The sequence below is a fragment of the Sus scrofa genome, chromosome 12, assembly GCF_054392235.1.
Source record: "Sus scrofa isolate SSC_HxYL_T2T_F1_AM1 chromosome 12, Sscrofa_HxYL_maternal_Yorkshire_Landrace_v2.0, whole genome shotgun sequence".
Classification (NCBI taxonomy): domain Eukaryota; kingdom Metazoa; phylum Chordata; class Mammalia; order Artiodactyla; family Suidae; genus Sus; species Sus scrofa.
Genome location: NC_139394.1, coordinates 18,340,718 through 18,367,950, shown reverse-complemented (window position 1 = coordinate 18,367,950; position 27,233 = coordinate 18,340,718). Strand labels below are relative to the sequence as shown.

At 50.0% G+C, this 27,233-nt stretch overlaps 1 long non-coding RNA gene across 6 annotated transcripts; it reads left to right on the top strand.

Moving 5' to 3' along the window:
- The first annotated feature begins 132 nt into the window (after positions 1–132).
- Positions 133–23,045, top strand: LOC102160528 (uncharacterized). Of its 6 annotated transcripts, none has more exons than XR_306474.4 (5): positions 133–284; positions 2,384–2,560; positions 17,012–17,220; positions 20,318–20,460; positions 20,773–23,045. It is a non-coding gene; the product is annotated as an uncharacterized LOC102160528 (long non-coding RNA). The 6 variants fall into 6 exon arrangements; XR_014821042.1 differs by having other exon boundaries at positions 20,318–20,465; XR_014821043.1 differs by having other exon boundaries at positions 17,012–17,456.
- Positions 23,046–27,233: the final 4,188 nt, after the last annotated feature.

Below are 27,233 nucleotides of genomic sequence, written 5' to 3'. Positions count from 1 at the left end.
AAATGGGAACTATTTCCGGACAGTGTTTATAGCGAAGAGATTGCTGGGCCGACTAATTGACAGAAGGCGGAGGCGGCCTGCGGGTTGGTGCAACCACACATGCGCGCAGGGCTTCTGGCAGCTTTACGGGTTGCGTTCTTCTTGAGGTTACGGGAAGGAAGGGCGAGTGTGCGCACGCGCGGGCACTCCCCAGCCTCGTACCTGGTTACCTAGGAGACGGCGAGGCGCTCACCCTCCTGGTTTGGGTCGTGCTTCTTTGCTCCAGGCCTTGGCTCAGGCGGCAGGTGTGTGTGTGGCGGGGAGAGGGGGTGGCGGTTAGAAAAACTTGTATTGAGCACTTACTGTGAGCCCCGCGCTATGAAGCCCCTGAGGATGAGTAAAACAGGTTCTAGTGTCTGTCGGAGAGAAGCTTGCTAAAGGCCAACACAGGTCAGACCTCTGTGTTGAAACTCAGGTCTCGTGAGAGCATGCGGCTGGCTTGATGCAGTCCCTTCCCACAGAAAAGCAACGTGATGTGAATGCTGCCTGAAGCATCTCCTCACTGGGTTTACAGGTTACAGAGCCAGAAAGAAGACTAGAGCTTTACTTACAGTTTTTTGGAGGTTTTTTTGGCCACACTTGCAGCATGCGGAATCCTTAACTGCTAGGCCCCCAGGGAACTACGAGCCTCCGCTAGGCCCCCAGGGAACTACGAGCTTTGCTTAGTAAAAAAGGACTTGGAGTCTGAATATACATCAAGGTATCAACAGTGCTTCTCTCTGAATGGGGATGGCGTGGGGGTGGGGGTGGGGAAGGGGTAGGGGAGGTATGGATATTTTCCAGTGTTTTCCATATTTTATTGTTTATATTTTTCCGTATTTTTCAGTGTTTCCACAATGAGCTTGTACTTATTTATAATAAAAAATATTTCACACTTAAAAAGTTTGCAAAATGGGGAGTTCCCGTCGTGGCTTAGTGGTTAATGAACCCGACTAGTATCCATGAGGACGCCAATTTGATCCCTGGCCTCGCTCAGCAGATTAAGGATCCGGTGCTGCCATGAGCTGTGGTGTAGGTTGCAGGCACGGCTTGGATCCTGCATTGCTGTGGCTGTGGCTTAGGCCAGCAGCTACAGCTCAATTCGGCCCCTAGCCTGGGAACCTTCATATGCTGCGGGTGCAGTCCTAAAAAGACCAAAAAAATTTTGCAAAATACAAGATATGCCCTACCCCTATCAGTGGTCTAGGGCAGGCAGGTGTGGTAAGTGGCCCTAGTGGTAGGGGTGGGCAAGCCCCATCGAAGGCTATCTGGGGAAGTAAGGATCACCTTTACCTCTGGAAGTGTTGGAGCGAAGACCTGCTCCAGACCACTTTGCAGGCAGTCCTTCGCAGCTGGAAGTCTATTTCTGGAGTTCTGCACCCAACAGACATCTTCAGTGTTGTGGGATATGGAAGGCCATTCATTTAGGCAGAAAACTTACAACCCAAGGGCCTCATCCACTCACTCAGGCCTTCGTTAAGTTTTGTTCAGCTGGCCCAGTGTTTTTTTATTTTTTCTTTGAATTTGAATTCGAATGCCTTGGAGCTAAGCTTGCAGGTCCTCACAGCCCCTGCGCCCGTTGTTGCCTTACACCCAACCACTCAACCTTCTGCCATCTGCCTGGCCACTGAAGCATTTGCAGTTAGGGTCCTGACAGAGCCCACGCTTTGGAGCTGGACAGTGTTTGTTGCATAAACTGGCTGTGTTGCTGGCCAGCTTGGGAGATGATGGGCAAGAAAGAAGCCGGTGGCCCGTCAAGCTCCATCCAACCCCAGGGTTTTCATTTCAGTGACGTAGGGAGGGGCAGAACTTGGCCAGATGGTGGGTTACAGGTTGGTTTCAGGAAGCCTGGATGCAGGGCTGGCCTCTCCCACCACCTGTTTGCCTCCAGGCACACCACTTCTCAGGAAAGGTGGCACAGGGCCAGAGTCAGCAGACGTTCCCTGGCTCACCCTTGCCTTCTCCCTCTTACACCGTGGCTTCTATGACTCCCTGTGTCCATGTACTTTACCCAGCCTCCCTTGGCTGTTCTCTGGCTCCCTGGCATGCCCCACCCACCCCATCAAGATTATCTGTCTTTATTTATTTATTTATTTTGCCTTTTTAGAGCTGCACCTTCAGCATACGGAGGTTCCCATGTAGGAGTTCAATTTGAACTACAGCTGCCGGCAACATAGGATCCGAGCTGCCTCTTCGACCTGCACCCCAGCTCATGGCAACGCTGGATCCTTAACCCACTGAGCGAGGCCAGGGATCAAACCCGCAACTTCATGGTTCCTGGTCCGATTCGTTTTCTGCTGTGCCACGATGGGAACTCCCAAGATTATCTGTCTTTAAATCTATCCACTAACACTAGTGTCTGTAGGTGGGGGAGAGTAAACGTGTTGACCCAAAGTTGCAACTCCCAAGAAGAAACCTCACGTCGGGTTGCAGGAAAGCAACAAACCTCTACAGGCTGGAGAGGAGAATGTGTGGGACAAGCAGGGCCTCGTGATTTCAGCTACTTGCTTGGGCCTTCCCAAGCCCCACTGTGTGGGTTGAGGTAAGAAACAATACAACAGCCACTTGGAGTGAGCACCGAGGAGTCTCTAGGCCTTGAAGTGCTGGCACCTGGAAGGAAATCTTCAGGGCAAAACGACTTCCTTCCAGCCCAGCTAGTTAAGTTATGACAACCTGGAAAGGCTTCTAGCCCTGAGTCACTTGTGCAGCCTCAGCTCTGCTTTCAATAAAATATATTGACATTTATGGGGTGACTCACACCTGAGCAGTGAGCCGGGTTCTCAGCACACAAGGATTTCCACATCCCACCCCAATGGTTCAGGTCTGGAAATGGAAGGGAGAGACTGTGCTCTTCCAGAAAGAAGTGTGGCTTCTGTTTTTTTGAGAGCTTACAAAAAATAAGCCAGATATGTCTAAGTGCTTCATGTGCATTATAACCTCACGGAATAGTCACTCCTGTCCAGGGTTTCCCAGTGTGGCATTATCGACATTTGGGATTGGATAATTCTTTGTTATGTGTGTGTGTGTGTTGGGGGGGGAATCATATATAAGTTGTTTAAGAATTTTCTTGACTTCTGGCCACTAGATGCCAGTAACACCACCCTGCCACACCCAGTTGTGACAACAACAACAAAAAAACCCCAGAACTGTCTTCAGACACAGACAAATTTTCCAAAGGGAGCAAAATTGCCCCCACTTGAGAACCCTTGCAGTCTAACCTCATAGAATAGGTACTGGTGTTATCCTCCCCGCTTCACAGAGGAGCAAACTGGGGCTCAGAGAAAAATAACTTGCCCACGGTCACTTTGCTTTTTTTGGGCCACCCCATGGCACACGGAGTTCCTGGGCCAGGGATCAGATCCGAGCTGCTGGTTTGACCTGAGCTGCGGCTGCCGCAATGCTGGCATCCACTGTGCCGGCACCCACTGTGCCAAGTCAGGGCTTGAACCTGCGTCCCAGTGCTCCCAAGATGCTGCTGGCGCTGATCCTGTTGCCACAGCAGGTATTCCACCACGGTCACTTTGCTATGATAGAAGACCTGAGGTTCAAACCAAGTGTCACTCCAGTGTCCCTGCTCCCCTGCATGCCAGACTCTGCAAAGAGACTGTGGGCTTCAGTGATTGAATTGCCCAGTCACTTCCATAGAAGAGTGATGAAGAGTGAGTGAATTTTGTGCATCAGTGAGAGACTGCTATCCTTGGATCATTTCTCCTTTTCTGTTTGCTTTGGAGGAGAAGAAATTATATTCTGGTTTTTATTGCCTTAGTCAGCACGGTTCATAGTGTCCAGCCATGTCTAGGGAGAAAGTAGTTATGAATCATCTGTATGTCTGTGGATCTCCGGCCTCACATTCCTGGGAGATCCTGAAATTTTGCTTAAGAAGAACTCGGATGTGAGGGTGAGGTCAGAGATGGCTGGGAGGCAGGGGGGTGAATGTTCCTGAAGGGGAGGCATTTTCTTTCTCCATCAGAGGCCTGGCCGAGGCTGCTGCCGTGGTACCATCACTGCCCTACAGGGCTTGGCCCTGCCCCATTGCTGCCACCCAGTCCAGAGCTGTAAGGAGGGATCAGGGAAGCAGGAGAGGGAATGGATGCTGGAGCTGGAGCTGTGCTGGAGCTCTTTTCCTATCCTGTGGTCCACGTTGCTTGAAATCAGACATGATGGGAGTCTTTACACCATGGAAATCGGCAAACAATGTAAACCAGGGCTACTTAGCCCCAGGCGGTTGTTAAACATTTACCAGCACACCACTGCATGCAGATTCTGGACCCCGATTACACCTCGTAAATTCTGCCTCACCTGGGGAGGTGGAAGAGGGCATGGCGAGCCACAGAGCTATGGGACTAGAGGAGCAGCCATGGTGACAGGGGTGAGGAGAGAGGTGTCCATCTCCACAAAGCTGGGGCTGCCTGGATGGGGATCTCCGGACCACTGGGCAAAAATGACCTTACAAGAGCAGGGCCTGGACATACCTTTCTGGGACGCCCCCCTCCCCCCGAGCCTTAGCCCTTCTTAGGCTTCTTAGGGAGTCCTAGGTTAAGGCTCGATTCAAACTCTTCTCACTTCCTATCTGGTTATCCCCTTCTAACTCACCTCCCTGCCTCCTGTCTCCTCTTGACATCATCCTCAACCCTTCGGGCGGATTTAATGCTCCTGAGAGACCACTTCGGTCATGTGCCCCCATGTCCCCACATCTCCTGCCCTTCAGCTCCTCCTCTTTAGCTTTTTCTTCTCACCCTCCAAATGTAATCAAGTCTCCCCAGCTTAAAAACAGACCAGTAAAGAAAAAAACCACGCCCCCATCCTGGCTTTCCCCTACACTATGGGCCCAGCCTTCTTTCCCCCTTTCTCGGTACCCCTGGTGTCTGTTTTATCTCCCACTTGTGTGTACCCCCTGAAGTCTGGTTTCTGCCCATCACCCCTTCTCTCCGTGGACACCCACTAATTGCCTGTGAGTCAGATGACCTCATGTCAGCCAGCCACAGATGAGATGTTCTGGGCACGAGGGGAGGGAGCGTGGAACGTCCAGACTGGTCCCTGCCCTGCCCTTGGGGAATGTCCTTTCGGGTGGGTGGGCAGACCTTGAACAAGCAACAACAGATGAGGACCTAAGCCATTGCAAGTGATGAGGATGGGGAGAGACTGGACAAAGCGTCCTGCAATAGGTAGGGCCCAACTGGGAAGCAGAACTCACTGCGTTTTTACACATGGAATTTGGCACAAGGAATTGGTTGCACAGAGGCTGGAGGAGCTAAGAAGCCCAGGAGGCGATGGCGAGGTGACCAAGAACCCACTCTTAGCCCCGGGTTGGAGGGACTTGAGGGGGAAGCAGTGTAGTCAGTGGCTGGGGGGCCAACTTGGAAGAAGTTGGAACCACAGAGGAGATACAATCCGCTTCCATAGATACTGCTCAAGCCTGAGCCGGACGCAGACTCTCCTTTCCTTCCACCTGCCACCTTCTGGTCACCTGCCTGTCATTGGCCCGGAGCCTGCAGGGGTCAGTCACCTGCAGGGCAGCTCAGAGCAGAGAAGGTGAGGACTGGAGTGTCCTGTATCATGTGTGGGACATGCAGGTGTGGGATGGGAGAGGAAGAGGCAGAACTAACTTAGTGGAGGGGCTCAGAGACGCTTCCCTGAGGAACTAAGCTGAGACCTGAAAAGTGAAGGAGAGTTCACCAGCAATCACAGGCATTTAAAAAAGATTTTATTTGTTTTTATTTATTTATTTAGGGCCGCACCTGCGACGTATGGACGTTCCCAGGCGAGGGATCAAATCAGAGCTGCAGCTGCCAGTCTACACCACAGCCACAGCTACACCAGATCCAAGCCGTGTCTACAACCTACACCACAGCTCAGGGCAATGCTGGATCCTTAACCCACTGAGCAAGGTCAGGTATTGAACCTGCATCCTTGTGGATACTAGTCAGGTTTTGTTACCACTGAGTCCACAACAGGAACACCAAGATTTGGGGTTTTTTTAGAGCAGTTTGAGGTTCACAGCAAAATTGAGCAGAAGGGGCAGAGATTTCCCATCTACTCCCTCCCCCACCCCCCCACCCCCGCCACGTGCACAGCCCCTGCCATTAACAACCTCCAAGTGCCGTGTGGTACCAAGTGGTACCTTGGTTACAATCGATGACCCTACACTGACACATCGTAATCACCCCAAGTCCACACCTTACATTACGATTCACTCTTGCAGTCTATGGGTTTGGACAAGTGTAGGAGGACACATACCCATCATTAGACACACAAAGTACTTTCACTGCCCTAAAAATCCTCTGTGTCCTGCCTACTCATTCCTCCTTCTCCTACCCCGCCACCCCCAAACTCTGGCAGCCACTGATATTTTTACTGTTTCCATAGTAATAAATAAATAAATTGTGACACACTTAGACAATGAAATACTATTCAGTGTTAAAATGAGCTACAAACATGAAAAGACTTCAATGCATATTAACTTATGCATTTCTATGCATATTACTTAAAAGACTTCAAAGTGTATTACTAAGAGAAAGAAAGCAATTTGGAAAGATTACATACTGTATGATTCCAACTCTATGACATTCTGGAAAAGGCAAAGATATGGAGACAGTAACAAGGTCAGTGGTATTTTTTTTTGCCCATTCTCTTCCTGAAGTTTCGAAGATACCATCTCTCTGTTTGGTTTTCCCATTCCTTTTTTTTTTTTTTTGGCGGGTGTGGGGGACATGCCTGTGGCATGCAGAAGTTCCCGGGCTAGGGATCGAACCTGTCCCACAATAATGATCAGAGTCACAACAGTGACAAGGCTGGATCCTTAACTTGCTGAACCACCAGGGAACTCCCTTCTCCCTTTCTTAAAGATTGAGACACACTCCAAGTTTCAGTTCTAGGCCCCCCACTTCTCTGCACTTTCTCCTTTGGAGTTTTCATCCATTCCTGACTTCATTTAATCAAACATTAATTGAGCACCTAGTGTGTGCCAGGCACTTGATTAGGCCCCTGGTGACAGAGAAAGATGAATGAGTTATAAGTCTTGCCCTCCGAGAGGAGCAGGACAAGGTGGCAATACAATGCAGAGGGTGGAAGGAGGTCCTGCGTGAGGTAAGAACACATAGAAGAGATCAAAGAAGGCTTCCTGGAGGAAGCAATGCTTGAGCCGATGGCTGCCAGGTCCACTAGCAGTGAGCCAGGCGAATGAGGCGGGAAGAATTTTCAGGTGGAAGGAATAAACTGCAAAAGCGCGGAGACAAGGACATGTCAGGGCGCATTTGGGGAACTGGGTGTGGAATGCAAGAGATGAGGAGAGAGGTCGTCTCAGTTGGCCCTGCAGGCTATGATCGGGATTCTGGAGGGCCTTGTATACTTAGCAGGCTAGGCTGGGGCAAAGACACTATTTCTGAGTTCCCGTCTGGCTCAGCAGGTTGAGGATCCACTGTTGTCACTTCAGTGGCTTGGGTTGCTGCTGTGGCGTGGGTTTTGCTCTGAGGCCTGGGAACTTCTGCATGCTGTGGATGCGGCCAACAACCCCCCCCAACATTTCTAGAACACAGTTTTTTGTGGGGTTTTTTGTCTTTTTAGGGCCACACCTGCTGCATATCGAGGTTCCCAGGCTAGGGGTTGAATCAGAGCTATAGCTGCTGGCCTACACCAGAGCTACAGCAATGCCAGATCCAAGCCGAGTTTGCGACCTACACCACAGCTCATGGCAATGCCAGATCCTTAACCCACTGAGAGAGGCCAGGGATCAAACCCGCAACCTCATGGTTCCTAGTCAGATTCATTTCTGCTGCACCACAATGGGAACTCCTAGAACACCGTTTTAGAGACATTTCTTTGTCTGTGATACAAAAGGGTTGGGGTGATGGAGGAGGCTACAAACTAGGAGGCCAGGTGGGGGTGCTTTATTGTAAACCAGGTGAAAGATGATGGGGGCCTGACTCGGGCAGTGCAAGGGGATGGGGAGCCAGGCAGATTAGCAAGATACAGAGAGATTCAGAATTGAAGAAGTAGTGAGTTCCCGTCGTGGCTCAGTGGTAATGAACCCAACTAGTACCCATGAGGATGTGGGTTCGAACCCTGGCCTCGCCCCGGCATTGCCATAATCTGTGGTGTAGGTCACAGATGCGGCTCAGATCCCGCGTTGCTATGGCTGTAGTGTAGGCCAGCAGCTGTAGCTCTGATTCGACACCTAGACTGGGAACTTCCATATGCCTCAGGTGTGGCCCTAAAAAGGAAAAAAAAAATTTTTTTTTAAAGAATTGAGAAAGTCGGTCAGATGGTAGGGCATGTTTGGGGAATGGGAGTGGCATGTCGGGACTGATACTGCTAAGGTCAGGAGAAGTTCTTAGAAGAAGAGAGTTGGCTCTGGACACAGTGTACCCGAGGTGTGTCTGGCCCCATCAATTACCCAGCTTGACTGTTCACTTTGAAATGAGCACCTTCAGCTCTGACCTCCATCCTGAACTCTAAGCTGGAATTTCCAGGGGCCTGAGCTCTAAGCTGGAATTTCTAGGCACCCGTGGAAGATTTCCACCTTCTAGCTGCCTGTCATCTCCAGCTCCACAGAGACCCCCAAACCTCTTCCTCACCCATCTCCTGTTAACGACATCACCAGCCACCCCAGGAGCATCCATCACCTCCTCTTGCTGTCTGGTCCAGAGCCTGGAGCCGTGTTGATTCTATCTCCATATCGCCCTGTGTGTCTGTGGCCTCCCTTTGGCTTCCCTCTCTGCCAGTGCCCCTGCTTCCTGTCACTTCCATTCTGATCCTTCCTACTCTCTGATCACTCCCTTGCTCAAAACGTTCACTGCCCCCGTATCGCCTACGGATAAAGTACACGATGCTATCTGGCGCTGGGTCGCAGTCCAGCCCCCGCTTAGCTTTGGGCTCTGCATTTCCACAGCTTCCCAGTGGACACCCTTCTGTCCTGCTTACCCTTTGCCCCCAAACCACCGGGGATCGTGTGCATCCAGGCCACAGGCTGTCCTGCTACTGGGAACGCACCTCTCCTGCCTCTGCCTGTCAAATCACACCCAGCCCTCGGGGCCCTGATGAAATGCTTCCTCAACAAGCGCCACATTTCCCAGTTAATTGGCCGCCTCATCTCTCTTACAGACAGCACCTGGAGGGCAGCTTTTCAACACGGGGCGGTGAGCTGGTACTCAGCTAGTGTGTGTGGAACCGAATTGGCCCTCAAACCATTCCTCAGATCAAGAAGCTGCTGTGGCTCCTTGCTGTCCACCCCAGCCAGCCTGTGCCTAGTGGCTTCCCAGGTTCCATCTGACTTTATTCCGCTACCGTTTCCCCCAATAGATCCCTTATTCAATTTCAACTCTATGCTAGAAGTGTGAAAGTTATAAAAATGAATCAAACAGGAGTTCCCATCATGGCGCAGTGGTTAACGAATCCGACTAGGAACCATGAGGTTGCGGGTTCGATCCCTGGCCTTGCTCAGTGGGTTGAGGATCCGGTGTTGCCATGAGCTGTGGTGTACGTTGTAGATGTGGCTCGGATTTTGCGTTGCCAAGAGGTGTAGCAGCCAGTGTTTGAACAGAAGCATGAAAACTTTATCCTCTGCCAGCAGAGCTACATGGGCTCTGAGTTCCTCGTGGCCTCAGGAACCTCATACAATCATGGTGGGATTTGTAAAATGTATCCCCCTTGAGAATTCCCAACAGTGCAGAACGCCCCAGGATAAAATCGCACTGGGTCAAAAGCCTAAATGTGGAATGAGCTTATGCTTATGAGAGATTGTGTAACACATGGACACAGCACAGAAAGACAGGTCTGAACACGGGTCCGTTGAGAGCACCACTCCTCTTTCCCGAGAAAGGGAACCTCGCCTGGGAAAACCTGTGGAAGGAGATGAGTGACGTAATGGGCTGGAAAGGATGCTGGAAATGGCAGTCAAGGGCGGCAGGACTCCTGTGCTGACGAGCCAGCCAGGATCAAGATAGGTTTGGCCCAATGAAGATAAAAGATGCTTGGTTTAGGTGGAGGGAAAAACCCAAGTGTTAAGATGCAGAGATTAGAATGGAGGTCAGTCTGGGGCAATGAGAGTGCTTTCATGGAATCTGGGCCACGCGGGCAGAGCTTTCCCGTAGACCCAGAGCTGGCAGTGATCCCCAGGGGTGCACTGCACCACACATGGTGGCCCACAGTCTCAGCCACACCGGATCCCATGCTGAGAAAATTGTTCTCTTTCCAGTTCTTTTTTCAGACTTGTCTATGCCTCAAATAGTTGATGTGTGCACTTTGTACAAATTTCAAAAGAATGTGTTTCTCCCACCTCTGTACCTACGCATTTTTGCATATTAATGAATCCGCACATTCCACATAATGTTTGACCCCCTGCTTCACACCTGGCCAGCTCTAGGGACTTGGGGTGGGGGAGGGACAGGTGTGGAGGTAGGGGAGGTGTGGTGTAGGGAGCAGGACAGACCCCATCTTTGCATCACGGAGCTGCTACTCCATAGTGGAGAAAGCCGCAGGATAAATCCCCTGAAGTGGCTTGCACTTTCCTTCAATCCTTCTAAGAAAGTCAAAAGAGTCCCACCTTGGTGAGAAAGTCTCTCTTTAGTGCCCATATGTCTTTAATACTCTCTCTCTCTAATACTTTCTAATCTCTTTAAAACGGTCGTTGTTCTTAGAGAATTTGGCAGTTCCAGGGCCTCGTTAGAGTTTAATACCATTTTTTTTTTTCTTTTTTGGAAGCCCCCAAGGCATGTGGAAGTTCCCAGGCCAGAGATCAAATCCAAGTTGTGGCTTTGACCTACATCTCAGCTGCAGAGCCTTAACCCGCTGGGCTGGGAACTGAATCAGCGCCTCCACAGAGACAAGCTGGATCCTTAACCCACAGCGAAACTCTAGTGTGTGGTTTTTTATTGGATTTATTTTTACATAGATTTTCCATCTACAATGAAAATATAAAGGTTCCTTTCAAAATAATTTAAGTGTTTTTAAAAAAAGGTGGGAGTTCCTGTCCTGGCTCAGCAGTTAACCAACCCGACTCGTATTCATGAGGATGTGGGTTCGATTCCTGGCCTCGCTCAGTGGGTTAGGGATCCAGTGTTGCCATGAGCTGAAGTGTAGGCCGGCAGCTGTAGCTCTGATGTGATCCTTAGCCTGGGAACCTCAATATGCTGCAGGTGCGGCTCTAAAAAGACCAAAAAAAAAAAAAAAAAAGAAAAGAAAAAGAAAGAAAACCCATAAAGGTGATACTCCAATGACTGAGGTTTGGAAATCAGGCAGGGAGAAAATGTGAGACTCTGCCTACTGTACTTGATGCTGATTGATTGATTGATTTTTGTCTTTTTGTCTTTTCTATGGCCACACCCATGGCATATGGAGGTTCCCAGGCTAGTGGTCTAATTGGAGCTGTAGCCGTTGAACTACACCACAGCTCACAGCCACGCTGGATCCTTAACCCATTGAGCCAGGCCAGGGATCAAACCCGCAACCTCATGGATCCTAGTCAGATTTGTTAACCACTGAGCCACGACAGCAACTCCAATGTTTATTTTTATACCCTTGCTCATCTTTGATATTGAAATGGTTTTGCCCCCATATTTCTTTCTTCCACAGTTTATTTGTTCCGCATTTATCATTTGCTTGGTAATCCTCATGCTTAGATTTCCCTGAGCTTCTGATCATGAAAGCTTGTTGTTGTTTTTAATGAACTGTTATCAGTTGGCATTCTCTTGGAAAATCTCTTTCACCTGAATTCCCCAGAGGCCCCAGCCCCTCCATCATTGCCCCTCCGTCATTGCTGGCTCTGGAGATGTTTGGAAAGGCCTGTGCCAGGGGTATCCGTGCAGCACCCTTAGTCAGATTTTTTTCATCTGCTTGAGGCTTGCTCAGTCACGCTCTTAAAACACAATATGACGAAACAACCAAACCCAACTAGGCCTCCGAGGAGCTGTCAAGGCCAGAGCCTTCTGAACAAGCCCCACAACCACCAGTGGGCTTGTACTCACCCACGGCTTGGTAGCTAAAGACCCAAGCAATTAGCATGGTGGTTGCACATGTAAACTAGAGTACATCACACAAATGGGCTCTTTATGCCACGTAGGTGGTAGCGAGCCTCTGGCAGAGGTTGTCAGCTGCGGTCAGAGGGGCAGAGGGGCAAGGCCCAGGGCCAGAGAATCTTTCTGGTGGGAAATAAGAGGAGCCACAGTTGAATGAAGGGGTGAGGTTGTGGGTGTTGGGGGGGGGGGCGTGCAAGCAGAGCTGTGGGCAACGGAGCAGCGTCTGGGAGCTTGGCAAAGGAGAAAGAAAAAATTAGGCCATCCATTCAGGATTAAGCCCATGAGTTTGGAGCTCTGGTGGAGATTAACACTGATAATTAATTACCGAGCACCTACCACCTCGGCAGGCACCGATTTAAGTATTTTGTAAGTACTAACTCAGTGATTCTCAAATGTTTTGGCTCACTCAGAATTTTTTGAGGCCCCTCAAAGAGCTTTTGTTCCTATGGATTATATCTGGTGGTATAATGTTTAGTAACTGGTTCTCTGGGAGAAAAACCCTGACTTGTAACATCTGCCAATTCCTAAAGTGTAAATGCTTCCACTGAGACCAGTTTTAAGATTCCCCCTCACAGAACTGACTGTGAAGTGGGGAGACATGTGAGCAATCAACTCTCCCAAGTCAATGGAAACAGTCCAGCACGCTGCTGGGATACTTATCTAGATATATATATATATTTTTGGGGCTGTACCCGTGGCATATGGAGGTTCCCAGGCTAGGGGTCCAATCGGAGCTACAGAGGCTGGCCTACACCACAGCCACAGCAACGCAGGATCCAAGCCATGTCTGCAACCTACACCACAGCTCACGGCAATGCTGGATCCTCAACCCACTGAGCGAGGCCAGGGATCAAATCTGTGTCCTCATGGATTCTAGTCAGGTTCATTAACTGCTGAGCCGCCATGGGAACTCCTCAATATTTAAAGTATTAGAAATTACTTTTTTCACTGCCATACCTGTGAGCTAGGGGGTCAAATCAGATCTGTAGTTACTAGCCTATGCCACAGCCACAGCAACACCAGATCTGAGCCATGCCTGTGACCTATACCTCACCTTGTGGCAAGGCCAGATCCTTAACCTACTGAGTGAGGCCAGGGATTGAACCTGCATTCTCACAGATGCTGTGTCCATTTCTTAACCCACTGAGCCACAGTGGGAACTCCTAAAATATTAGAAATTAAAACTGAGAAAGATTTAAACCATGTAGCCATTAAAAACTAATAATGAACCCAGTGCATGTCAATATAAATAACATTCTCTGTTAAAGTAACTGTTATTTTCCAAAATAAAAACTATTTCATGAAAAGAGCAACATTTATTTTTAAATTTTTCTTATTTTTTGGCCTCCCTGCAGCATACGGAGTTTCCAGGCCAGAGATCAGATTTGAGTTGCAATTGCGACTTAAGCCATAGCTGCAGCAATGCCAGATCCTTAGCCCACCGTGCAGGGGGATTGAACCTGCATCCCAGTGCTCCCAAAATGCCGCTGATCCCGTTGTGCCACAGCAGGAGCTCCTAAAAGAGTGACATTAAAAATATATATATATTGTTGTGGGAGTTCCCGTTGTGGCTCAGTGAAAACGAAAACAACTAGTATCCATGAGGATGTGGGTTTTATCCCTGGCCTTGCTCAGTGGGTTGGGGATCTGGTGTTGCTGTGTCTGTTGTGTTGGCCAGCAGCTGTAGCTCCAATTCAACCCCTAGCCTGGGAACTGCCATATGCCCAGGGTGCGGCCCTAAAAAAAAAAATTTTTTTTTGCAATTCTCTAATTCCCCGTAATGTCTATTTTAGTCAAAGAACAGCTGGATTCACACATCTTCTGCACTCAGTCTGTTTTGATGCCACCCATGATATAGTCTCTGAAAAACACTGGAAAGCAATGAAAGTAAACAATATTTTACTATTACTATAAAAATAATTTTGACATCTTAGACCCCTGGACGAAGTCCTAGAGAGTTCTAAGGGCCACTGGACCACACTTTAAGAATTGTTTACTGGAGTTCCCTTGTGGCGCAGTGGGTTAAAGATCTGGCATTGTCACTGCAGTGGCTGGGGTCAATGCTGTGGCTCAGGTTCAATTCCTGACCCTGGAATTTCCACATGCTTTGGGCAAGGCTTAAAAAAAAAAAAGAAAAGAAAAGAAAAGAAAAACCCAACAAAACAAAAACAAGAGTTGCTATACTAATGCATTTACATTTTCCAAACAGCCCAGTGAGGTGGATTTCTTATTATCTCAGCTTTACAGACGGGGAAAGTGAGGCACAGAGAAGCTAAGTAATTTACTCAAGGGTACTTTGCTAGAAAGTGGCAAAGTCAGGATTCAAACAAAGTCAGTTTATACATGTCTACTTAAAAAAAAATGCACAGGAGATCTCCTTGTGGCTCAGCAGTTAATGAACTTGACGAGCATCCATGGAGACGTGGGTTCAATCCCTGGTCTCACTTCGTGGGTTAAGGATCCGGCATCGCCGTGTGCTGTGGTGTAGGCCACAGAGGTGGCTCGGATCTGGCATTGCTGTGGCTCTGGCGTAGGCCGGTGGCTACAGCTCCGATTAGACCCCTAGCCTGAGAACCTTCATATGCCGCGGGTGCGGCCCTAAAAGGCAAAAAGACAAAAAAGAAAAAAAAAAAAAAAAAAAAAAAGGAAAGAAAAAAGCACAACCTGAAGGTTGAGAATTAAGTCCTAATTTTGCCCCCAATAAAACTTAACTCTCATCTTTCAGGTTGTGCATGTTTTTAAGTCGACATAGAGATGAGATTGAGTTGGTGACGTCGTTAGATGTGTGATCTTGAAGAAAATCAATCTCTCTGAGCCTGAGATACTGTCATTGGATAACCCACTGTCATCCCCTAGGCTGGGTTAGACTTGACCTCCTCCTTCACACACAGCCCTCACGGATGAGTCCCTCATCTAAGCTTTCTTCCTTAGCATTCTCCCCCTCTCTCGTTTTCCTGCCCACATAGAGTTTACCCCATGCTGTTGGGTGATTATTTAATTGTCCCCATTGAGCGGAACACTCCGTGAGGGCAGACGTCACATTTACCTTGATTTACAGTTGTTTTTATCAGGGTCTGGAACAGGTGCTTGAAAATCTTTGCTGAAGAAGAAAATGATTAGATAAATGTATAGACATTTTCCGGGTGGGCAGGATGAGCCCCTCCTACCCAGAAATCTCTGTGGCCCCAGGGAGGGAGGGAAGGAGCGGGGAGAGGGGAGGGAAGCGGGTATAATGCACTTATGTACACCTGCCCCAAACTGTTGTATCATCTTAATGACAGGACGAATCACAGGCTAGAAACGTCTCTTCCTAAAATCTCCGAAGCAGATCAGATCATCCCTTTTTTGCCTGGAGTCACCTCTACCCAATCTTCCCAACACTTGGTACTCAGACACTCAGTTTAGCAGTCCCTTCAGATAGTTTTCATCCTTCTGGAAAAGTCTGCGTCTCTCCCTGTGTTGCTGGAATAGGATGGCAAGCTCTCTCCCTTTTTCTTTCGTATCCTGGGCTTTCTATGTTATCAGCAACCCTCTTACTCTTTTCTGTTCAAGCTTTTTTTTTTTTTTTTGGCTGCATCTTTGGCATGTGGAAGTTCCCAGCCTGGGGATTGAACCTGTGCCAAAGCAGTGACAACACCAAATGCTTAAACACTAGGCCACCAGGGAACTCCCTCTGTCCAACTTTTTAATTTCATCACCTATGGAAAGCGTCAGGTACGCAAGAACGAAATATTCTTGTTCCAGCACGCCATACACCTGATCCCTAATTTGTGGGTGCATTTCTGGAGGCTGGGGAGCCTGGGGGGAATGCAACCTGGCAGGTGGAGACCAGCTAGATGGAGGCCATTCCTTAGGCTGGAGCCTCTCAGCTTCCTCTTTCACTATCTATATATAGGGTCCTTTCCAGCACTGTGACATTCTAGGATTCTCAGAAGCCGCTGAAGAGAAGTGTAATTGTGGGGGAGGGAGGGAGGCAGTGTGGAGATAATCAACCAGGATCCTGCCTGGAAGGTCATGGGGCTGAGCTCCAGCACCAGAGACCTTTAAGTGAAACAAAAAGGAACTGAGTCTGTTCAGCCTGGAGTTCCTGGAATCCTGCTTTGTATGTGAGCTTCCTGAGGCTGCCAAGGTCCCTCTGACTAACAGGAGATGAGAATGGGAAGCGAGAGGGAGGCTGGGGTGGTGGATTGGGAGGCTGCCTGACCTGGTGGCTCTCCAGCGCACTGCCAGCTCTGCAGACGGACTCCTGGCTTCCTCTGGTAGCAGACCTGGGTCTCTCTAGAGCTTCACCCACAGAACTGGGAGGCTTCCCGCTGTGCAAGGAATGGATAAGTCTACAAATCAGGTTATCTTCTCATCCAGGATTGAGCCTTCTACCCACCTGGTCTGGAGCAGGCAACCAACCTGACGCCACTGCCCCTAGAAGACCAGCAACACAGTTCCTTGGAGTTTCCGCTGTGGCACAAGGGGAGGGGTGGCATCTCTGCAGCGCCAGGATGCGGGCTAGATCCCCTATGAAGTAGGTTAAAGGATCCAGCATCGCTGCAGCTGCAGTGTAGGTCAAAACTGCATCAGGGATCCCTGGTCCAGGAATTCTGTATGCCCCCCAGGGCAGCCAAAAAAGAAAACAAAAGAAAAGAAAACAAAAAAACACGACATTTACACAGGAAGGAACACTTGATTCCAGAGCCTTTTCTTTCCCTTCTTCTTCTTTTTTGGCATGTGGCTTTCCTGGGCTAGGGATCAGAGGGTACAATTCAGCTGGAGCTCCGTAGGAGTGCAGGATGGCACGAAGCTCCAGGCGTCAGGGCTTGTTCAGTCTGCAGCCTCTTCATTGCCAGCTCTTCTCCTTTCCATCCTGTGTCCTTGGCCTTCGAGGACCAGTCATGGCTTTTGCATGCATTATATCATCCATTTCATATGCATCCTATCACTTGATTTGCAGTGATTATAACAGTAATAATTATTATTCAAACCATCAGGGAGTCCTTTCCCGGTGACCTCCAAAACAAAGCGTTCGTGTTCTCCAACTCCGCCTCTTTCCTAACTGCTGGCTTTGTTGAACCAAGATGGCCCACAGTATGGAGCTGCTGAAAGGACGAGGGGCAACATGAACAACAAAATAAGACCACTGGGAGTTCCTGCTGTGGCGCAATGGCATTGGCGTCATCTCTGCAGCGCCAGGATGCAGGTTCGATCCCTGGCCCGGTGCAGTGGGTTGGGGGATCTGGTCTTGTGGCAACTGTGGCGTGGGTCACAGCTCCAGCTCGGATCTGATCCCCTCCAGAATCCCGATCACAGCCTGCAGGGCCAACTGGTCCCTGACCTGGGAACTCTGTATGCCTCGGGGCAGAAAGAGACCCCTGAAGGAGCCCCAAGTAGAGCACGAGAACTAAACAAATGTCAGGAAAGCCACAAGCATGATCTGTAAGTTGAGGCTTTTCCCTCTCCAGAATAAATTGAGAAGTAGGAGTGGTTAACAACATGGCCTTTGAGGTCAGAGTCCCTGCGTCTGTGTAACCTTGGGGCAGCTTCTTGATTTCTCTGGGCCTCAGTTTCCTTGTCTGTGAATCAGGCAGTGATAACAGAACTACCACCCAGGGTTGTTAGGAGAAGTAGTGAGTCACGGGGTGAGACATTCAGCACAGTGCTTGGGGCACCCAGGCAGGGCTCCTCCAGGTTCGAGATCGGTATTGCCCTGTGAACTGCCATCTTGGTCCACATCAGCATGGCAGATGTGGCTGTTGGTACCTCTCTTGGGACCTTCTTCCTCTGTCCTGTCTCCAACTCACCCAACACCTCTCCTCCCATGGAGTCCACTCAGTACGTATTTCTCGAGCGCCTTCCCATGGTAGCAACCCCTAAACCCTTGCTTTCGGATTCTGCACCCACACGTCCTCGAATGCCCTGCAGGTCCTGCCTTGGCTTTGCTTCTGCTGGGATTGGCTCACTGAGACCCCCCCCCCCACCCATGTCTCGTTTATGCTCAGGGCCACCTGGATGTAGAGCCGGTTTCCGTGTGGCCTGGCTTCCTCTCGTCCTCCCTTTAGGAGCTTCAGCTGCTGGCCGAGCATGAGGGTCGTGAAGGACCCCATGGATCCTTCCTCTTGGACCCAAGAGGGCTCAGTGGGAAGGGAGGCCCTTTGCAGCGCGGAGCCCTGCTCTCTCACGTGACTGCGCTCTCTGCGTGGGTCCTACCTGGTCGGTGGCCTCGTGTATTCTTGGCCTGTGCCGCCTTTTCCTGGATGTCTCTCCCGATGTCAGGAAAGGCCCTGGGAAGGGATGAGGGAGGGGTGAAGCGAAGCGAGCAGTGGAGAGAGCAAGGGAGAGAAGGACGGGAGGCCGAGTGAGGCCAGGCAGGTTGTGGGAGGAGGGATGCTGACACGACATTTGACGGGAATTAACACACTGATGCCTTAATCCATATAATGACCTGTGAGGTCAGTGTGGTTGCCATCGTCATTCTACAGGGGAGGAGACGGAGGCACAGATGGGTTATGAAATTTGCCCACAGCCTCACGGCCTGTGAGTGGCAGAGCTGGATGGGGGAGGGTACAGAAGTCCCCAAAGGACATCCCGAGCGGGCCGTGCACCCGGCATAGAGCCTGCACTCAGTGAATAGTGCTGAATGGACGGGGGCTCAGGGGGCTTGAGGCTGATAGCTATGAGCTGACTTTTTTCGTAAATCCCTGGTGTCTGCTGGTCCCGGCTAGAGAAGCATCTCATCTTTCCTATCCCATAATTCCTCAGCCCCCTTGATCAGGGCCCGGAAATCTAAGAGCCAGAGGGAGACCTGGATTCACCAGTTCTCTGTCCCCACAATCCACACCTGCTGCGTGAGGAGGGAGGTGGCAGTGGTGTGGGCACAGCTTGACATCGGTCATTTCCTGTCCCTGGGGCCAGAGTTGAGGCTCTTAGCCTCACTTTCTTCCGTCAGAAAATAGGAACAGTAGGTCCGTCCTCATAGGGTCTTTGAGGAGACACAATTGCACCTCATGGGCCCTGCACCGAGCGTGGAGGCAATAAATGGATATCATTATAATTTCGGCTCCTGGTCACGAGCCCTACTGCACGGATGGCTGGTGGAGTCGTTGCGGTCAACAAAGCCCTATCTGCTCCTATCTCAGCCTGATTTGGGTCCGCGTAGCAGGCGGGCAGTCCCTGTAAAACCTCCCAGCCTGTTTCACAGATGAGCAAACTGGAGCCCAGGAGGGCAGAGAGGATGGGGAGGCCTGGCAGAGGTCTGTGGGCGTCTGCGAGGGGGTCAGCAAGAGAGGGTCCCGGAGCCCAGTGGGCCTGCCTGCCAGCCCCCACCCTCCCAGTTGCTGAGCCCATTAGCTCGGCCGGAATCTGCTGGCCCATAACTGGTCCCCTTGTCTCTTTCCAGCAGCAGCCTGACCTCGTCCACTAGGAGAAAAACAGGAAGCTGAGTTCTGCCAGGAATGGGAACACACCCTTCCTCAGCCCTGGGCTGGAGGACGCTACGGTGGTGGGGGGCCCTGGGGACAGGACATGGGACAGTGTGTGGGGTAGGGGCTCTGCTGGCCAAGCCAGGGTGGCCTGGGCCCCGCCACCTCGCTGAGTGTTTTGGCACAATGACTGGGCTTGCTCTGACTGGCCTTGCTGCGCGGTCCCAGGGACCAGGAGAGTCCGGAGGAGGGTGTCCTGGTCTCTCCTGTGTGAGGACAGAATTATGGGCACTGGGGCCATGTATGATTTTGGCCTTCGTAGGCCCTTCCTCCATAAAAAATACGAAAAACTATCATACAGCTGTGTTGGTAGAAAGATGAATAAAATCCAAGCTGGATGCATGATCACATATTCATGATTTTGTTCAATTTCTCTTTCAATTTTAAGATAAAATGAGAACATCTGAATAGGCTCCTGAAAGCATCATGGGCCCTGTGTCTAAAAAATAAGACAGCTCTGTGGGGGAAGCTTCTAGAGCTTCCCTGTCCCACAGAAGCATAGGGAGTAGTGCCCAGGCATTAGAGGGGAATGCCTGGCTTGGCCTGGAATAGAACCTCATCCAGCCTCAGTTTCCTCCTCTGTAGAATGGGGGAACAAGAGCATCTGACCCGTGAAAAGTGTCTGCCCAGGACCTGCCCTTGGTTCCCCCACCCCCACCCGCTCTTTTCACTGTGTCTGTGAGTCTCAGAGCCCCGGGGGAGACCACAGCGCCTGCGAGGGGCCTAGCCTTGGCATCTGGGGACACTCCCCAGGTTTCTACATCTTTAACTTCTCCCTCCTTTTCTGTCTGTCTGTTTGTCTTGGACCCCCTGCTTCAGAGTCGGAACCCAGGTACCTGGGGATCTAATGAATCGTGTGTGACCTGCTCACAAACCGCTTCTCCCTGTCACCCCATCAGTCCCCTGCGAGGCCTGCCTTATGTCTGATGTGATGACTCCTCCCGATACTGACCATCAGAGAGGTTAGGTACTTTGTCCAAGGTCCCACAGCTGCCAGGGAGAGAGCTGTGATGAGAGTTTAGATCTGCCCAGCCTGACCTCAGGTGGCCCTGTTTAACCAGCCCCCTGAAGGTGTTCATGTCAACCGGGGAGTAGGTGTGTGCTTGTGCATGTGTGTGTGCGTGTGTGTGTGTGTGTGTGTGTGTGTGCATGTGTGTTGGCTCTTGTGGCCACGTGGCTGGCAAGGCTTGGAGTGACAGTGGGAGGGCTTGGGCCCTTGCTGGCTGTGCTGATGAGGTTCGTGGATGTAACAGGTCTCTTGCTGTTCCCCACAGGATCCCTGAGGATCTGGATTTTGTCTTTGCTCTGCTCGGGGCCAGGATCTGGACCAACTCCCTGGCTGTGTGGCTGCAGACCTATCCCTCCCTCCTTCACGTGCTCCTGTTCCTCTTGCTGTGCTCTTACTGGCGACATAGTTAGGCACCTACTGGGAGCAGAACTCAGAGAAGAAAGAGACTTATGAAAGTGATGGCTGTTTTAAATTAGAACTGTAGAGTCATCTTACTTTTTTGTTTTTTTTTTTTTTTGCCAGGCCCGCAGCATGCAGAAGCTATGGGGCCAGGGATCGAACTAGCACTATAGCAGTGACAACGCCAGAGCCAGATCCTTAGCCCCCTAGGCCACTGGGGAACTCCCTAATGTTTAAACTTTTTATTGGTGAACAAATTTCCTACCTTCAAAGATACATAATTTCACAAATAGAAATACATGAAAAAGCTAGTATTCGTGTTAGATTTCAGTAAAGAAGTCTTAGGCCCAAGGTGAAGAGGAATTTCCAGTTTATGAATATATTTAAGTACCCAAGCTGGCTACCGTGTAGTGTATAGAGAGCTCTTTTGAAAGGCCTTGAAGGAGAGACTGAATTTCTAGCTGGCAGGAATGGTTTGGGTTAAGGATTTCATTTCTGTGATGTTTCTAATTAAAACCTCCCAGCTCCTCTGGCCGAATCAGGCCACTTTGGTCTCTCGTTATTTTGGTATTTCCTAAGAATCTGAGCTGTGGCCGGATGACAAATGTGCTCCTTAGCCCTTCACCCGGGGGCTCCGTGGGCTGGCGGCCTGACACCACTGGTCGAGCCCCTCCTTTGCCAGATGAGGAAGCGAGCAGGGGTGGGGAGGACAGGTCCCCCAGGTGGTCGGTGCTGAGACAGAGTGGGGGGGTGCTTCCTGGGGGGTGGTCTCTTCATGATCCATATCTTATCCTGGCCCTGTTCTGCTGAAAACCTTCAGGGCCCCACCGGCTCTCCCTGTCAAGGGGGCGGCTGGGCAGCCTGCTCGTGGTCCTCCCTGGCCCAGCAGGCCCATGCCCGCTGGCCGCTGGAGCCAACTGGCTCCTCCTTCGCCTCTCACTTCCTGCCCCTCTGGCTGAAGCAGCCCCCCCACCCCCACCCCGTTCCAGCCTCCTGGTGGCCTTCTTCACAGCCTTCAGCATCTGACATGACCATTTATGTGCACGAGTGTTTGAGCAGTCTTTGAATTGAGCTCATCTGCCCTGCGGGGTGGAAAGGTCCCCAAGGGCCAGGTCTTGTCCTGTCCTGCTGACCACTCTACACGGAGTGCCCACCTCTGGACCCAGCCACGAGAGGCACTGGGGAAATATTTTCCCCCTTCCTTCCTTCCTTCCTTCCTTCCTTTCTTTTCTTTTGCTTTTTTAGGGCCGCACCCTTGGCATATGGAAGTTCCCAGGCTAGGATCAAATCGGAGCTGTAGCTGCTGGCCTACACCACAGCCACAGCAACGCCAGATCCGAGCCGCTTCTGCAATCTATACCACAGCTCACAGCAGCCCCAGATCCTTAACCCACTGAGCAAGGCCAGGGATTGAACCCGCATCCTCGTGGATACTAGTCAGGTTTGTTACAGATGAGCCACAACAGGATCTCTGGGAAATATTTCTTGAAGCCATTATTATATTTCAGCAAGAGTATTAATCTATAGAACAATGACTTCAACAACTCTTTACAGGAAGACAGCGTTAGGAGTCACCCAGACCAGGGTTCTCACGCCATCTCAGCAAGTCTCAGGTTTGTCATCTTCAAAGTGTGGGTTAGTAGTCACACCCAGCTCACCCGGAAGCTGTGGGGAAAGTGAGGCATCACACATAAAGCCCTTAGCAGAACGCCTGTAGGGGCAGAGCACGCGCTCAACAAACACAAGGGGCGGAGGTGGCTGTGATGCTGGAGGCGGATTCCTTCTGGTGACAGGGGTGGGTGAGGGTGAGGGCCCAGGACCCACGGGCCAAGATCACTCAGCTTCGTCTACTTTAATGGTGTATGTCCGTCACCACAACCACAGCTGTTCCACCCCTGCACCGGCGTCATATGATTTGGAATGGCTTCACTTGGGCTGGACTGGGAGTTTAGGGTTAATAGATGCAAACGATTGCATGCAGAATGTATAGACAATAAGGTCCTTCTGTACAGCACAGGACGCTATAACAGTCCCCTGGACTAGAGCGTGATGGAGATTGGCAAAACGCTGTAAACTAACTATGTGGTTCCCAAACTTGGTTGGAATTACGTTGGAATTAAATGGAAGATTTTAATTTTATTTTATCTTATTTTTTGGCTGCCCTGCTGCACATGGAGTTGCTGGGCCAGGGATCAGAACTAAGCTGCCATTGCAACCTATGCCACGGCTTCGGTGATGCCTGATCCTTTAACCCACTGTGCTGGGCCAGGGATTGAACCTTCGTCCTGGCATTGCAGAGACACTGTTGATCCCGCTGCACCACAGCAGTTACTCCAAACGGGGGTTTTTAAAAAGACCCTTATTGCCAGAGTTCAGCTCCAGAGGTTCTGATGTGATTGATCTGGGGAGCAGCTTGGACATCAGGACTTTTAAAATGGCCCCAGGTGGGAGTTCCCGTTGTGGCGCAGTGGTTAACGAATCCGACTAGGAACCATGAGGTTGCGGGTTCGGTCCCTGCCCTTGCTCAGTGGGTTAAGGATCTGGCGTTGCCGTGGGCTGTGGTGTAGGTTGCAGACGCGGCTCGGATCCCGCGTTGCTGTGGCTCTGGCGTAGGCCGGTGGCTACAGCTCCGATTAGACCCCTAGCCTGGGAACCTCCATATGCCGCAGGAGCGGCCCAAGAAATAGCAACAACAACAACAACGAAAGACAAAAGACAAAAGACAAAAATAAATAAATAAATAAATAAAATAAAATAAAATAAAATGGCCCCAGGTGACTCTCCCGTGCAGACAAAGGTGAGACCTGCCTTACCCAGTGTGACGTCAGTGGCTTCCTGCCTTCTCGTCGCCTACTTCCCACCTGCCTGAAATTCATCGACACAGCACAGGGGCTTTCATGGCACAATAAAGTTAAATGGCTTAAAACGCAGACGGCACATCGAGGAGAGAAATGGCTGAATCTCTTTCCTACGCATGTCTCAGTCTTTTGTTTTTTTATCTTTTGTGGCCCACACCTGTACCATATGGAAGTTCCCAGGCACTAGGGGTTGAATCAGAGCTACTGCTGCCAGCCTACACCACAGCCACAGCAACACAGGGTCCCAGCCCCATCTGTGACCTACACCACAGCTCACGGCAACGCTGGATCCTTAACTCACTGAGCGAGGCCAGGGATCGAAACTGCGTTCACGGGTGCTAGTCTGGTGTGTTACCACTGAGCCGTGACAGTGGAACTCCAGCTGTCAGATTCTTTTCGGCCTTCCTAGCAAGAAAGAGATTAGAGCAGAGGGGCTGGACCCTGGGAGTTGGAAGGAAGTAGGAGAGAGGATCTGGTGGCTGGAGACCCACATTCTAGCTTCAGCTTTGCCACGTGTAAACATGGACATGGCCCTCTCATTCTCCTTCCCTGAAATGATATTTCTTGGAAAGCCAGCATTCTGGCGTTAGGGCCAATTCCACAATCGCTAAGAACCAGGCTTCCAGCAATCCTAAGCCTTGCTCATCCACACAGATTCCCAGGACTCTAGCTTGCCCTTCTTTCTGAAGTTTATTTAACACAATCGAGTTATTATAAAACTTAATTCCCAGAAGACAGCGCTGCACTTTTGAGGTGATGAAGCAATTCACAGCAAACTTATGAGCTGCTGATAAGTAGAGGTCGTAGGGGATCAGCTTTTTATTGCATAGACTAGAATGTTCTATAATCACTTGGAGGCTTATCTGTAGTTAGATGTTGCCTAAGAGAGTGACATGTTTCCTCTCTTGAGCAGGACGACGTGGAGCCACTGTAATAATTTTTACACGAGTTACTGAAAAGGAACGCTGTTCTTGCTCCTGTGGTGACCAATTAATTGATGAGATTTGAGAGTTCTTGGAAGAAAGAAGGAACGGAAGTTCCAAAGAAGAGACAGGAGGTCTCTCTCTCTCTCTCTCTATATATATATATATATATTTTTTTTGGCCTTTTTTTTTTAGGACTGTATGCTCAGCATATGGAAGTTCCCAGTTGGGGGTCGAATCAGAGGTGCAGCTGCCAGCCTAGGCCACAGCCACAACCACAGCAAAGTGGGATCCAAGCCACATCTGTGACCTACTCCACAGCTCATGGCAATGCTGGATCCTTAACCCACTGAGCGAGGCCAGGGATTGTACCCATATCCTCATGGATACTAGTCGGATTCGTTTCCGCTGAGCCACAATGGGAACTCCCTGCTTTAAAGCACTTTTAATGAGACATGGAATGAGTAGCGTTGAGGTAGGGAAATGCCCAGGAACCAGCCTGAAGGGTGGGCTCAGGAAGGTGTTTCTGGTCAACCCCTCTTGTTTTTCAGATTTTTTTTTTTCCCAGGGTCAGGGCTGAGGGGCTCCCAGTCACAGAGCCCAATCAGGCCATGATGATTGCACAAATTACAAACATCTACCGCCAACCCAATTAGCCTTTTTCGAGTGTTAGAACTTGCACATTTGAGGTCAAGTTCTGTTGGACACAGAGAGGAAGGGTATCTGGGAAAGGACAGACTTTTCCCAGAAACTCTCTGGCACCCAGCCGCCCTCTCCCCATTTCAGATTTGGGAACACATCCAAAGCAAGGCACCATGATGAAGGCGGCTCAGATACCCTGGGGAAGCTTTCTAGAGGAAATCCATTCAATTGCCTCGGCATATGAATTGGTCCATTCTCCTTGTGTCCAGCACTGGGTTAGATGCTCAAGTAGGAGTTGGGGGGTCAGGAAACTTGGCTGGATCCCTGTGTTTTCCCTGTGTGGGAGGGGAACCATTCTGTCTTCAAGCTCTGTGGATTCAGACTGGGGGTTCAGGGGTGAGAAAGACCTGCCCCTATGCTGGAGGGGATCACGGTCCATGGGAGAGACAAACGACAGACCTGGCTCAATGATCCTTCTGCTCCGGGGCTCGACCCCACCTGGACCGATGCTGCCTCTTGATCCCACACACAGTGCTCATTAAGCCCCCTCTATACTATTATATCCCCCCAGACCCCAACGGGCTGCCGGATGGGCTATCTGGTCAACCCATCCTCCAAATAACAATATATCTTGATTATTGAGATTTTTGGTACTTGCTGAAAATTTGCTCTCGAAGCAAATGCCTAACTTAAAGAACCCTAATTGAGGCCCGAACAGACCTCACACAGCCACACATATATAAGCTGCTGCAGGCCAGAGGGGTGAGTGCTTAGAACAAAGCCAATGAGAGTTCAGAGGGACACCTGAGTCCTTCTGGGGGCAGCATTTCCCAGAGTGTGCTCTGTGCAACAGCACTCCTGTGAGGCGCTCCTCCAAAAATAAAAGATTTTGTGGACAAATAAGTCTGGGGAACCGTGCACGGTTTATCTTCTGCTTTAGATATTCATGATGGACATAAGCAAGCTGAAGGCTCTGAAACTCTTATATGAAGAAACGTTATTTTCTTAGCCCAACCTCTTTGGCTACTTAACGGGGTCACCTTGGGCAAGTCTATTAATGTTTCTTAAAGTGAAATGACAGGGAGTCATCTCAGAATCTCTGGGGAAGCGCTTATTAGAAATACAGAGCCACCTGTCCTGCTGCAGGCTTTCTAGGACCCAGGAATCTGCTTTGAACAAGCTCCCAGTTGATCGTGATGCATGCTCAAGTTAAAAACCCCAGATCAACCTTCCCAGGCCCTTGGCTCTTTCTCAGAACATTGTAAAGATCAAGAGATAAACTTGACCAAGAGATTAGTCAAAAAGAAACCTAGAGACTTCCAACTCATTCTATGAGGCTACTATTGTCCTAATAACAAAACCAGGCAAAGACACCACAGGAAAACTACAGATGAAAATATGTCATGAATATACATGAAAAAAATCTTCAACCAAATACTAACAGATCAAATCGAGCAACCTATCAAAAGCACTACACACCATGACTGAGTGGGATTTACCCCAGAAACGCAAGAGTGGTTTAACATCCAAAAATCAATTAATATGACATGCCATGTCAACAGAATTAGAGACAAAAGCCATATGATTATCTCAGTACATACAGAAAAAGCATTGGACAAAACCCAACACTCCTTCTTAATAAAACCACTCAAGCTAAGAATAGTAAAGAACTTCCTCAACTTGATAAAAGGCATCTACCAAAAAACCCCATATTTTTTTAATGGTGAAAGACTCAATGATTTCCCTCTAAGATCAGGAACAAAAAAACTAGGCTGATCACTCTTGCCTTATCTATTCAACACTGTACTTCTCAACAAAGTGTAGAATGGTGGTTGCCAAGGGCTGAGAGAGGGGAGATAGGGAGCTGTTGTTCATTGGGCATAAAGTTTCAGTTAAGAGGTGAG